Source organism: Myotis myotis, unplaced genomic scaffold (assembly GCF_014108235.1).
Source record: "Myotis myotis isolate mMyoMyo1 unplaced genomic scaffold, mMyoMyo1.p scaffold_m19_p_2, whole genome shotgun sequence".
NCBI lineage: Eukaryota > Metazoa > Chordata > Mammalia > Chiroptera > Vespertilionidae > Myotis > Myotis myotis.
In genome coordinates, this window is record NW_023416324.1 from 103,656,210 (window position 1) to 103,668,515 (window position 12,306).

The following is a 12,306-nucleotide window of genomic DNA, read 5'->3' on the forward strand; positions in this document are numbered from 1 at the left end:
CTAACTTTACACTTAATGGAACTTGAAAAGGAACAACAAACATAGCTCAAAGTGAGTAGAAGGAAGAAAATAATAAAGATCAGAGCAGAAAGAAATAAAATAGAACATAAAGAAAAACAAAAGATCTGGTACTTTGAAAAGATAACCAATATTGAATTGATAAAAGAAAATTCATAGAAGAAAACACAGGCAGGGAAATCTCTGATGTTTCTTATAGCAATATTATTTTCTGATACACCTCCTTGGGCAAGGAAAACAAAAATTAAAAATAAACAAATGGAACTACTTCAGGCTAAACAGTTTTTGCACAACCACAAAAACCATCAACAAAATTCAAAGACAACACACTGAATGGGAGAACATATTTGCCAGTGATATATCTGATAAGGTGTTAATATCCAAAATTTATAAAGAACTTTTAAAACTCAACATCAAATAAAAATAACCCAATTAAAAAGTAGGCAAAAGACATGAATAGACACTTCTTCAAAGAGGACATAGAGATGGCCAATAGACATATGAAAAGATGCTCAACATTACTAATCAACAGAGAAATGCAAATTAAATCCACAAAGAGATATCACCTCACACCTTTCAGCATGGATAGCATCAGTAGGCCAACAAAGAAGTGCTGTTGAGGATTTGGAGGAAAGGGAGCACACTGTTGGCGAGAATGCAGATTGGTACAGCCACTGTGGAAAGCAGTATGGAGTTTCCTCAAAAATTAAAAATGGAACTGCCTTATAACCCAATGATTACACTCTGGAAATTTATCTAAAGAAACTTGAAAGACTGATTTAAAAGGATACATGCACCCAATGTTTATTACAGCATTATTTATAATAGCCAAAATTTGGAAGCAGCCCAAGTGTCTATCAGTAGATGAGTGCATAAAATAGCTATGGTACATTCACACAATGAAATACTACTTGGCCATAAAAAAGAAAATATTACCCTTTGCAACAGCATAGATGGACCTGATAGCATTATGCTAAGTGAAAGAAGCTAGTCTGAGAAAGACAAGCACCAGATTATTTCACTCATATGTGGAATCCAATGAAAAATATTAATTTAACAAATAGAATGGAAACAGATTCATAGATGGAGAGCATACTGACAGGTCACAGAGGGAGAGGTTATTGCAGGATTAGGTGAACAAGGTGAAGGGATTAAGCAAAAATATAAATATAACCTTATAGACACAGACAACAGTATTGTGATTACCAGAAGGGGAATAGGGTTAGAGAGAGAGGTAGAAGAGGGCACAGGGGAGATAAATGGTGATAGAAGGAGATTTGACTTGCACTGGTGAACACACGATACAGCATACAGATGATGTATTATAGAATTATATACCTGAAACGCATATAAACTTATTAGCCATGCCAGCCCAATAAATTAAGAATATAGTTAGCCATTTAAACATATCCATACTAGACAAAGTAAAATTCAGTGTCTGCCAATCAATCAAGCATTGTCAGTCATATAAAAACAGAAAAATATAATTCAAAATGAGGAGAATCAATTTAAAGTGGCTCAAAAATTCCACAATGGTTACAATTATCAGGCAAGAACTTTGAAAGTTATAACAAAATTATATTTATATAAAAGATAAAATAGACATGGAAGATATGAAAAAGAAAAATCAAATAACGAGTCACCTCACAATAACATCTTGCAAGACCACTGATAAAAAAAAATTTTTTGAAAGCAACACAAGACACCATATACACAAGAATTGGAGCATGATAGAAGATTTCTTGTTGGAATCAATGCAAATGATAGGCTGCTAGGGCAACATCTTTAAAGTACTGAAATAAAATCATATCAACCTAGAAATCCATGCTGAGAAAAATACCTTTAAAAAATAAAGTTCTCCCTAAACTGCTTTAAATTAAAACGTTTTATTTTCAGGCCATCCTTTGGGTTATGTTAAGGGCAGAAATAGAATAGTGGGGACTAGCTATAGTTATAAGAAATATTACTCATGCTCTGCTAACTGTGATTGTTCTGTTCTGATTAGAGAAAGCCCATTCTAACTTGGCTGAGAGTCTTATGCCCCAGGATATGGGAGCTAACATTGGAATGCAGTCCATCCTCCTTTCCAGAGAACTGCCTATCATTATGGAAAGATTACCAACCTTGTTGCTGAAATAGTCTGGTCCCAAAGGCACCCACCCTTTGACCCCCAGCACACATTGCCTGTAATTTGTAACCATTATACCTTGCCTACTTCCTCATGCCTGTAATTCCTAGTTTCCCATGTAATCTTTGTCCTTCTACCCAATGGTGGAGGGTGGAGGAGGGGTGCAGAGCAGATTTTCATAGATGACCTGCTGCTCTCCCATACTGCTGGCGTTATTGGAATAGACCCCATCATATATGACCCCATCTGCTTAATTGGCTCAAGTAGTGATAGGCAGCCCAGATCCCTTAGTTGTTTGGTTTTAATTACTTTATATCTCTGAGTTTTTAAGACCACCACACAGGCCTCTCCTGAGCTTGTCAAGTTTGGTCTGTGCCCCTTTTTGTCCACAGAAATGATTTTCAATTTTAGTTTCAGGCTGGTCTGTCTTTAACACTTTTTAATTGTGTTAATCTTCCCTTATTTTTATTTATTTATTTATTTATTTATTTATTTATTTATTTATTTTTATTTATTTATTTTTAATTTTTTTATTTTTTTATTATTATTATTATTATTATTATTATTATTATTATTTTTTTATTGCTTAAAGTATTACAAAGGGTATTACATATGTGTCTTTTTTTTCCCCGCCCTTGACTATCCCCTGGCCTCCCCCACCCCCCAGCGTCCCATGTCCATTGGTTATGCATATATGCATGCATACAAGTCCTTCGGTTGATCTCTTATACCCCTCCCTCCTGCTCTCCAACTTTCCCCGGCCTTCCCGCTGCAGTTCGACAATCTGTTTGAGGCAGCTCTGCCTCTGTATCTATTACTGTTCAAAAGTTTATAATAGTCTCTATTATCCATGAATGAGTGAGATCATGTGGTATTTTTCCTTTATTGACTGGCTTATTTCACTTAGCATAATGCTCTCCAGTTCCATCCATGCCGTTGCAAATGGTAGGAGTTCCTTCTTTTTTTACAGCAGCATAGTATTCCATCGTGTAGATGTACCACAGTTTTCTAATCCATTCATCTACTGATGGGCACTTAGGCTGTTTCCAGATCTTAGCTATGGTGAATTGTGCTGCTATGAACATATGGGTGCATATATCCTTTCTGATTGGTGTTTCTGGTTTCCTGGGATATATTCCTAGAAGTGGGATCACAGGGTCAAATGGTAGTTCCATTTGTAGTTTTTTGAGGAAACTCCATACTGTCTTCCATAGTGGCTGCACCAGTCTGCATTCCCACCAGCAGTGCACAAGTGTTCCTTTTTCTCCACAGCCTCTCCAGCACTTGTCGTTTGTTGATTTGTTGATGATAGCCAGTCTGACAGGTGTGAGATGATACCTCATTGTTGCTTTGATTTGCATCTCTCGGATGATTAGTGACTTTGAGCATGTTTTCATATGTCTCTTGGCTTTCTGAATGTCCTCTTTTGAAAGGTGTCTATTTAGGTCCTTTGCCCATTTTTTGATTGGATTGTTTATCTTCCTTTTGTTAAGTTGTATGAGTTCCCTATAAATTTTGGAGATTAGGCCCTTATCAGATATGACATTGGCAAATATGTTTTCCCACACAGTGGGTTTTCTTGTTGTTTTGTTGATGGTTTCTTTTGCTGTGCAGAAGCTTTTTATTTTGAAGTAGTCCCATTTGTTCATTTTCTCTTTAGTTTCAAGTGCCCTAGGAGCTGTATCAGTGAAGAAATTGCTTCGGCATATGTCTGAGATTTTGTTGCCTTTGGATTCTTCTAGAATTTTTATGGTTTCCTGCCGTACATTTAAGTCCTTTATCCATTTGAGTGTGTGGTGTAAGTTGGTGGTCTAGTTTCATTTTCTTGCATGTATCTGTCCAATTTTCCCAACACCATTTATTGAAGAGACTATCCTGGCTCCATTGTATGTTCTTGCCTCCTTTGTCAAATATTAACTGAGCATATTGGTTCGGGCCAATTTCTGGGCTCTCTATTCTATTCCATTGATCTATATGTCTGTTCTTGTGCCAGTACCAGGCAGTTTTGAGAACAGTGGCTTTGTAATTCCCTTATTTTTTAAAAAAATTTTAAACAGAGAGCATGTCTAAGTCTTTTATAGAATTTAATCTACCTAGGATTTAATAATTTCTTTTTTATTGTGTTACATTTATTTTTTGGTTACTTTTCATTTCTAGAACATGATAATGATTTTCCATTTGTAGTGGTGATATATAATTTAAAATAAAGATAATTTGGGTCTTAAAAAAAGAAAATATGAAATTAACAATAGAACAAGAGTTACCTGCACATGACAAGAAAGTGGTGGAGGAATGAGTAAAGTTTCGGTGCTCAGCTAAGTCAGTGGTTCAAGCAGGAGCTACAGAAAGAGCACTGGGCATGACTGCCTTTTCTTCCTGTGAATGGAGACTGGCATTGGAGCAAGAGGTCTTACAAATGGGGAAAATGATTATGAAAGCACAAGGGTCAGGGTGTGTGTGGCAGCTGACAGTGGTTCTTCAATTTAAGTGTGTGTCATAACCGGCTGGAGGGCTTGTCCAGGGTCTGCTCCTGGAGATAATGATTCAGAGGGTAGGGGGAGGGGAGTGTTTAAGCCTCATCTCCAGAAGGTCCTCAGACCACAAGTTAAGAAGGCTTGTGAATCTAGAGAATAAATGCCCATATATGACAGAGCTTTGGGTCAGACCCCCTGAGGATTTCTTTTGTGATCATGGATTTGCAATACAACTGGGCTGCTTCCACTTTCTTCAGCTCTTCTCCTAGTCCTTGACAAAGTTCAATTTTCAGCACGTTTACATATTTCTCACATTGCCCATAGTCTTATGTACATATTTGCTACCAGTCAGGTGGCAGTCCTGCAGGAGAGATTAGGAGGAGAATGCTTGGGTGTGAGAGGATGGGGAGAGGAGACCTTTTCTGCACGCTTGATGCTGGACACAATGAGTTCAAGGCTGCCTGTCACTACTTGAACCAAATTAAGCAGAGACAGGGTTGAATCATGTATGAGCATTTATTCCAATAATGCCAGCAGTATGGGAGAGCAGTTGATCACCCTGGAAGTTCTGCTCTGCCTCCTCTCTGGCTGATTTTATACTGCAGGGGTGGGGAACCTTTTTTCTGCCAAGGGCCATTTGGATATATATAACATCACTAGAGGCCTGATGCATGAAATTCATGCAAGAGTAGGCCTTCACAGTCATGGTCAGCTGCCTGGATCCCTCCCTTGAAGCCATGGCAGCTGCAGCCCCAGCTTAGTCAGGAAGGACATCTGTTCTAATTAGCATATTACACTTTTATTATTATAGATTTTTGGTCCATATGAAATTATCAACTTAAAAATTAGCCTGCTATATTTGGTCAAACACACTAAATGATTTCTCAGGCCTTATATGGCCCATGGGCCTGATGTTTCCCACCCCTGATATACAGGTAAGGGGGAAGATAACTCCGTGGAGTTTTGAGCTGCAAGTGTAACAGAGAAAGGGTAGGGGAGGGTCTGTAGGCTGGCCTTCAAGAACTCAAAATCTGATCACAAGATGGCTAACCTATCCTGTTACAAAGAGCTCAGTGTGTTCCTGGGACCAGAGAATGGTCAGCATTCCTGAAGCAAACTTCTGGAGGAGGTCGGTGTCCAAGCACAGCAACCAAATCAAAGTGTGTCCTGACCTTGGTCTGCTTTTAAAATGTATTTCTTTTTACAGACTTATTTTTCTTCTTGCAACACATCTGCCAGTTTCCCAGGGTCTGTAAGAAAACCTCTCATCTACAGTTAGTAAGGTGAATCATTAAACAACTGTGATCCTATTCCCTTTTTTTTTTTAATCTTTGTTGTCAAAAGCATTACATAGGTCCTCCTTTTCCCCCCATTAATCTCTTCCAGCCCACTTTGTCCCTGCCCCAGGCCCTCACCACACTATGGTCTGTGTCCAGAGGTTATGCATATATGCATACAAGTTCACTGATTGATCTCTTCCCACTCACTGTCCCCTGCCTTCCCTTTGAGATCCAACAGTCTGTTCATGCTTCTATGTCTCTGGGCCTATTTTTGATCATCAGTTTATTTGGCTCATTAGATTCCACATATGAGTGAGATCATGTGATACTTATATTTCACTGACTGGCTTATTTAGCTCAGCATAATACTCTCCAGGTTCATCATGCTGTTGCAAATGGTAAGAGTTTATTCTTTTTTTATTGCCGCATAGTATTCCATTATGTAAATGTACCACAGCTTTTTTATCCACTCATCTACTAATGGGCACTTAGGCTGTTTCCAAATCTTAGCTATTATAAATTGCACTTCTATGAACATAGGGATGAATACATTCTTTCTGATGAGTGTTTTGGGTTTTTTAGGATATTTTCCTAGAAGTGGGATCACTGGGTCAAATGGGAGTTCCATTTTTAATTTTTTGAGGAAACTTCATGTTGTTTTCCACAGTGGCTGCACAAATCTGCATTCCTATCAGCAATGTATTAGGGTTCCCTTTTCTCTACAACCTTGTCAACACTTGTTGATTTGTTGGCATTTGTTGATTTGTTGATAATAGCCATTCTGAAAGTTATGAGGTGATATCTCATTGTCATTTTGATTTGCATCTCTCAGATAATTAATGGTTTTGAGCATTTTTTCATACGTCTCTTGGATTTCTGTATGTCCACTTTGGCGAAATGTCCACTCAGGTCCTTTGCCCATTTTTTTTTAATATATATTTTATTGATTTTTTTTTACAGAGAGGAAGGGAGAGAGATAGAGAGTCAGAAACATCAATGAGAGAGAAACATCGATCAGCTGCCTCCTGCACATCTCCTACTGGGGATATGCCCGCAACCCAGGTACATGCCCTTGACCAGAATCGAACCTGGGACCTTTCAGTCCGCAGGCCGACGCTCTATCCACTGAGCCAAACCGGTTTTGGCCTTTGACCATTTTTTAATTGGATTGTTTATCTTCCTTTCATTAAGTTGTATGCATTCCCTATATATCTTGGGGATTAACCCCTTATCAGATGCATCATTGGCAAATATGTTCTCCCATGCAGTGGGCTTTATTGTTGTTTTGTTGATGGTTTCTTTTGCTGTGCAGAAGTTGTATTTTTTTTTTTTATGTAGTTCCATTTGTTTATTTTCTCCTTGGTTTCCATTGTCCTAGGAGATTTATCAGTAAACATATTGCTACTAGAGATGTCTGAAATTTTGGTGCCTATGGTTTCTTCTAGGACTTTTATGGTTTCACGTCTTACATTTAAGTCTTTTATCCATTTTGAGTTTATTGTTGTATATAGTGTAAGTTGGTGGTCTACTTTCTTTTTTTTACATGTACCTGTTCAATTTTCCCAGCACCATTTATTAAAGAGACTGTCTCTGCTTTATTGTATGCTCTTGCCTCCTTTGTCAAATCTTAATTTAGCATAGTGGCTTGGGTCGATTTCTGGGTTGTCTGTTCTGTTCCATTGATCTATATGCCTGTTCTTGTGTCAGTACCAGGCTATTTTGAGCACAGTGGCTTTGTAGTATAACTTGAAATCTGGCGTTGTGATTCATCCAACTTTGTTCTACATTCTCAAGATTGCTGCAGCTATTTGGGGTCTTTTTTGGTTTCATATAAGTTTTTGGAGTATTTGTTCTAGGTCTGTGAAATATGCCATTGGCATTTTAATTAGGGATTGCATTTAATCTGTAGATTGCTTTGGGTAATAAGGACAGTTTAATGATGTTGATTCTGCCAATCCATGAACATGGCATATTCTTCCACTTGTTTATATCTTCCTCTATCTTTTTCCCCACAACATCCTGTAGTTTTCAGAGTACCAGTTTTTTACCTCATTGGTAAAGTTTATTCCTAGATATCTTAATTTTTTTGTTGCAATGGTAAATTAGATTTTTTTTTTAGTTTCTCTTTCATTGAGTTCACTATTGGTGTATAAAAATGCTATGGATTTTTGGGTGTTAATTTTGTATCCTGCTATGTTTCCAAATTCATTTATTAAATCTTGTAGTTTTTTGATGGAGTCTTTAGGGTTTTCTATGTACAGTATCATGTCATCTGTGAATAATGAGTGTTTTACTTTGTCCTTTCCAAGTTAGATGCCTTTTATTTCTTCTTCTCTGATAGCGATGGCCAGGACTTCCAGAACTATGTTGAACAAGAGTGATGAAAGAGGACATCTTTGTGTTGTTCCTCTTCTTAAGGGAAATGGTTTTGCCCATTGAGTATGATGTTGGCTGTAGGTTTGTCATATATGGCCTTTATTATGTTGAGGTATGATCCCTCTATTCCCACTTTGCTGAGAGTTTTTATCAAAAAAGGGTGTGGATTTTGGCAAATGCTTTTTCTGCATCAGTTGCTATGATAATGTAATTTTTTTGTCTTGCAATCTGTTTATGTGCTGTATCACATTTATTGATTTGCAAATATTGTACCAACCTTGCATCCTGGAAATAAATCCAACTTGGTCATGATGTATGTTCTTTTAAATGTATTGCTGAATCTTATTTGCTAAAATTTTGTTGAAGATTTAAGTGTGTATCTTCATCAGGGATATTGGCTTGTAGTTCTCTTTCTTTATCGTGTCTTTATCTGGTTTGGAATTAGGGTAATGCTGGCTTCATAGAAAGAGTTTGGAAGTTTTCCTTCCTCTTGAACTTTTTGGAATAGTTTGAGGAGAATAGGTCTTAGTTCTTTTTTGAATATTTGGTAAAACTCCACCGTGAATCCATCTGGACCAGGACTTTTGTTTGCTGGGAGGTTTTTTTTTTTTTTTTTATACCGCTTCTATTTCATCAGTTGTTATTTGCCTTTTCTGATTCTCCTTGATTGAGGTTTGGAAGATTGTATTTTTCTATGAATATGTCCATTTCATCCAGGTTGTCCTGTTTGTTGGAGTGAAGTCATTCATAGTATTTTTTTTTTACTACTATCCTTTGTATTTCTGTGGGGTCAGTTGTTACTTCACCTCTTTTGTTTCTGATGTTGTTTATTTGGGTCCTCTCTCTTTGTTTCCTGATTAGTCTGGCTAGAGGTTTGTCAATCTTATTTATAGTTTTGAAGAACCAGCTCTTGGTTTTATTAATCTTTTGTATTTTTTTTTGGGGGGGGGGTGTCTCTATGTCATTTTTTCTTCTCTGACCTTTATTATTTCCTTCCTTCTACTTGTTCTGAGATTTTCTTGTTTTTCTCTTTCTAATTCTTTAATTTGTAGTGTTAGATAACTTATTATCAGTTTTTCTTGTGGGTTTTTTTTGTTTGTTTGTTTTTCTGAGGTAGGCCTGTAGTGCTATGAATGTCCCTCTCAGGACTGCTTTCATTGTGTCCCATAGATTTTTGGATTGTTGTGTGTTCATTTTCATTTGTTTCCAGGATGTTTTTTAATTTTTTCTTTTATCTATTTGGTAACCCATTCATTGTTTAATAGCATTCTATTTAGTCTCCATATATTTAATTGTTTTTGAGCATTTTAATTGTAGCTGATTTCTAATTTCATGCCATTGTGATCTGAGAAGATGCTTGATATGATTTCAACCTTCTTGAATTTGTAGAGACTTCACTTCTGTCCTAACATGTGGTCTATCTTTGAAAATGACCCATGTGCACTGGAGTAGAATATATATTCTGTGGCTTTAGGGTAGAATGTTCTGAAGATGTCAATTAGTTCTAGCTATTCTAGAGTTTCATTTAGGATTGCTGTTTCCTTGTTGATTTTTCGTCTAGAAGATTTATCCAGTGATGTTACTGGGGTATTAAATTTCCCTATGATTGTATTGCCTTTGATCTCTCCCTTGCTATCTTCCAGAAGTTTTTTTTTTTTTTTTTTTAATGTATTTGGATGCTCTTGCATTGGGTGCATATATGTTATCAGAATTATACCTTCTTGCTTTATTGATCCCTTTAGTATTACGAAGTGGCCTTCCTTATCACTTGTTATGGTCTAGTTTGTCAGATTTAAGTATTGCTCCCCCAGGTTTTTTTTCGTTGCCATTTGCTTAAACATTTTATGTTCCATCCCTTCACTTTTGGTCTGTGTGAGTTCTTTGTTCTGAAGAGGTTCTCTTGTGGACAGCATATATATGGGTCATGTTTTCTTATCCATTCAGCTACCATATATCTTTTGATTGGAGCATTTAATCCATTTATGCTTAAGGTTATTGATAGGTACTTGTTTGTTGCCATTTTTATTCTTTATGCCTGTGTTCCTCCTTCCCTTTCTTTTTCTTCTTTTTACAATAAACCCTTTAGCATTTCTTCCATTGCTGGTTTGGTGGTAATAAAATTCCTTAGCCTTTTTATTGTCTGCAAAGCTCCTGATTTCACTTTCAATTTTGAATGATAGCCTTGCTGGATAGAGTATTCTTGCATTCAGTCCCTTGCTTTACATCACTTTGTACCCTTCATTCCATTCTCTTCTGGACTGATGTATTTCTGTTGAGAAAATCAGTTGATCATCTAATGAGAGATCACTTGTAGGTAACTTTCTGTCACTCTTTTGCAGCCTTTAAGATTCTTTTTTTGTCTTTTACATTTGCCTATTTAATTATGATGTGTGTTGGTGTAGGTCTTTTTGGGTTCATCTTGATTGGGACTCTCTGCTTCTTGGGCTTGTGTGAACTTTTTCTTCCTCAAGTCAGGGAAGTGTTCTGTCATTATTTTTTCAAACAGGTTTCTATTTCTTGTTCAGCTTCCTCTCCTTCTAGCACCCTATTATGCAGATGTTGTGCCATTTCATGTTGTCCCAATGTTCCCTTAGACTCTCCTCCTGTTTTATATTTTTTTCCAGTTGCTTTTCTGCTTCAGTATTTTTTTCTACCTTATTTTCTAACTCACTGATTAGGTTCTCAGCTTCTTTTAGTGTACTGTTGAAATCTTCCTCTGTGTTCTTTATTGCATCTATGTCATTCTTCATTTCCTCTTGATTCTTACTAATGGTGTATTTTTCATTTTACTCCTTAGAAATCTCATTGCATTGCATGTATTTCTAATCCAGACATTTGAGCATCCTTATATCCATTACTCTGAATTATTTCTCTGACAAATTATTTTCTCCATTTCATTTAGTTTCTTTTCTGGTGATTCTTCCTGTTCTTTCATTTGGGGGTTATTTCTTTGTCTCCCTGTTTTTGCTATTCCTTTGCATTTGTTTCTATGTATAAGATCAAACTGCTATGCCACCCAGATTTTTTGGGTTGATCTTATGTAGTAGACTAGAGGTCCGGCACATGAAATTTGTGCATGGGTATGGTCCCTAGGCCTGGCCTGTGATCAGGGCCATCTTCCCCAGCTGCCCACAGCCATCCCACCCCGCCCCCCCCACCCAGCCCCAGTTCTCCATTCACCATTGGGTAATGGGTACCTGACGGCTGGGGGAAAGGACCAAGAGGTCAGCTGTTCCTGCCCACTCACTGGCCCCGCCCCTGTTGCAGGTGGCCATCAAGTGATTGAAGCCTGCTGGCTGGAAAAAGGGACCAAAAGGTGGTCAGTGTGCCTCATAGTGACTGGTCTAGCCGTCGTTTTGGTCATTCTGCCGTTAGGGTCAATTTGCATATTACCCTTTTATTATATAGGATAGAGGCCTGGTGCACAGGTGGGGGCAGGCTGGCCTGCCCTGAAGGGGTCCCCGAATTGGGGTGGGGGCAGGGCCAACCTGGGTGAGGGGCTGCCGGCGGTTTGCAGGCCGGCCATGCCCCCGATTGGGTGGTGGTCCCTGCTTGGGTGTGGGGCCAGCCTGGGCAAAGGGCCACTGGGGTTTGCAGGCCAGCCACACTCCCAATTGGGGTGGGGGTCCCTGCTGGGGATCGGGGGTGGCCTGGGAGAGGGGCTGGGGGAGGTTTGCAGACTGGCCACGCACCCAATTTTGTCAGGAAGGATGTCCAGAAGACAGCTGGTCTATCCAATCTAACTAGCATATTACCCTTTTATTAGTATAGGTGTTTTGTGGGACCAGTGGTGCAGTCTCTCAGGTCTCCTAGGCTGGGTGTTCTAGGGAGGCCCCCTACTTGAGATATCTGGATTCTTTTGATGTATTTGGGTCTTGAATATTATTTTCCCATTCATTGATGGAGTCTCTCTCAGGGTTTCTGATTATGTGGCTCGCTCTCTTTCATGTCATGCCAGCTATTGTGGAGGTGCTGACAGAACTGCACAAAATACAACAAGACAAAACATGACACAGAAAGAACAGACCAT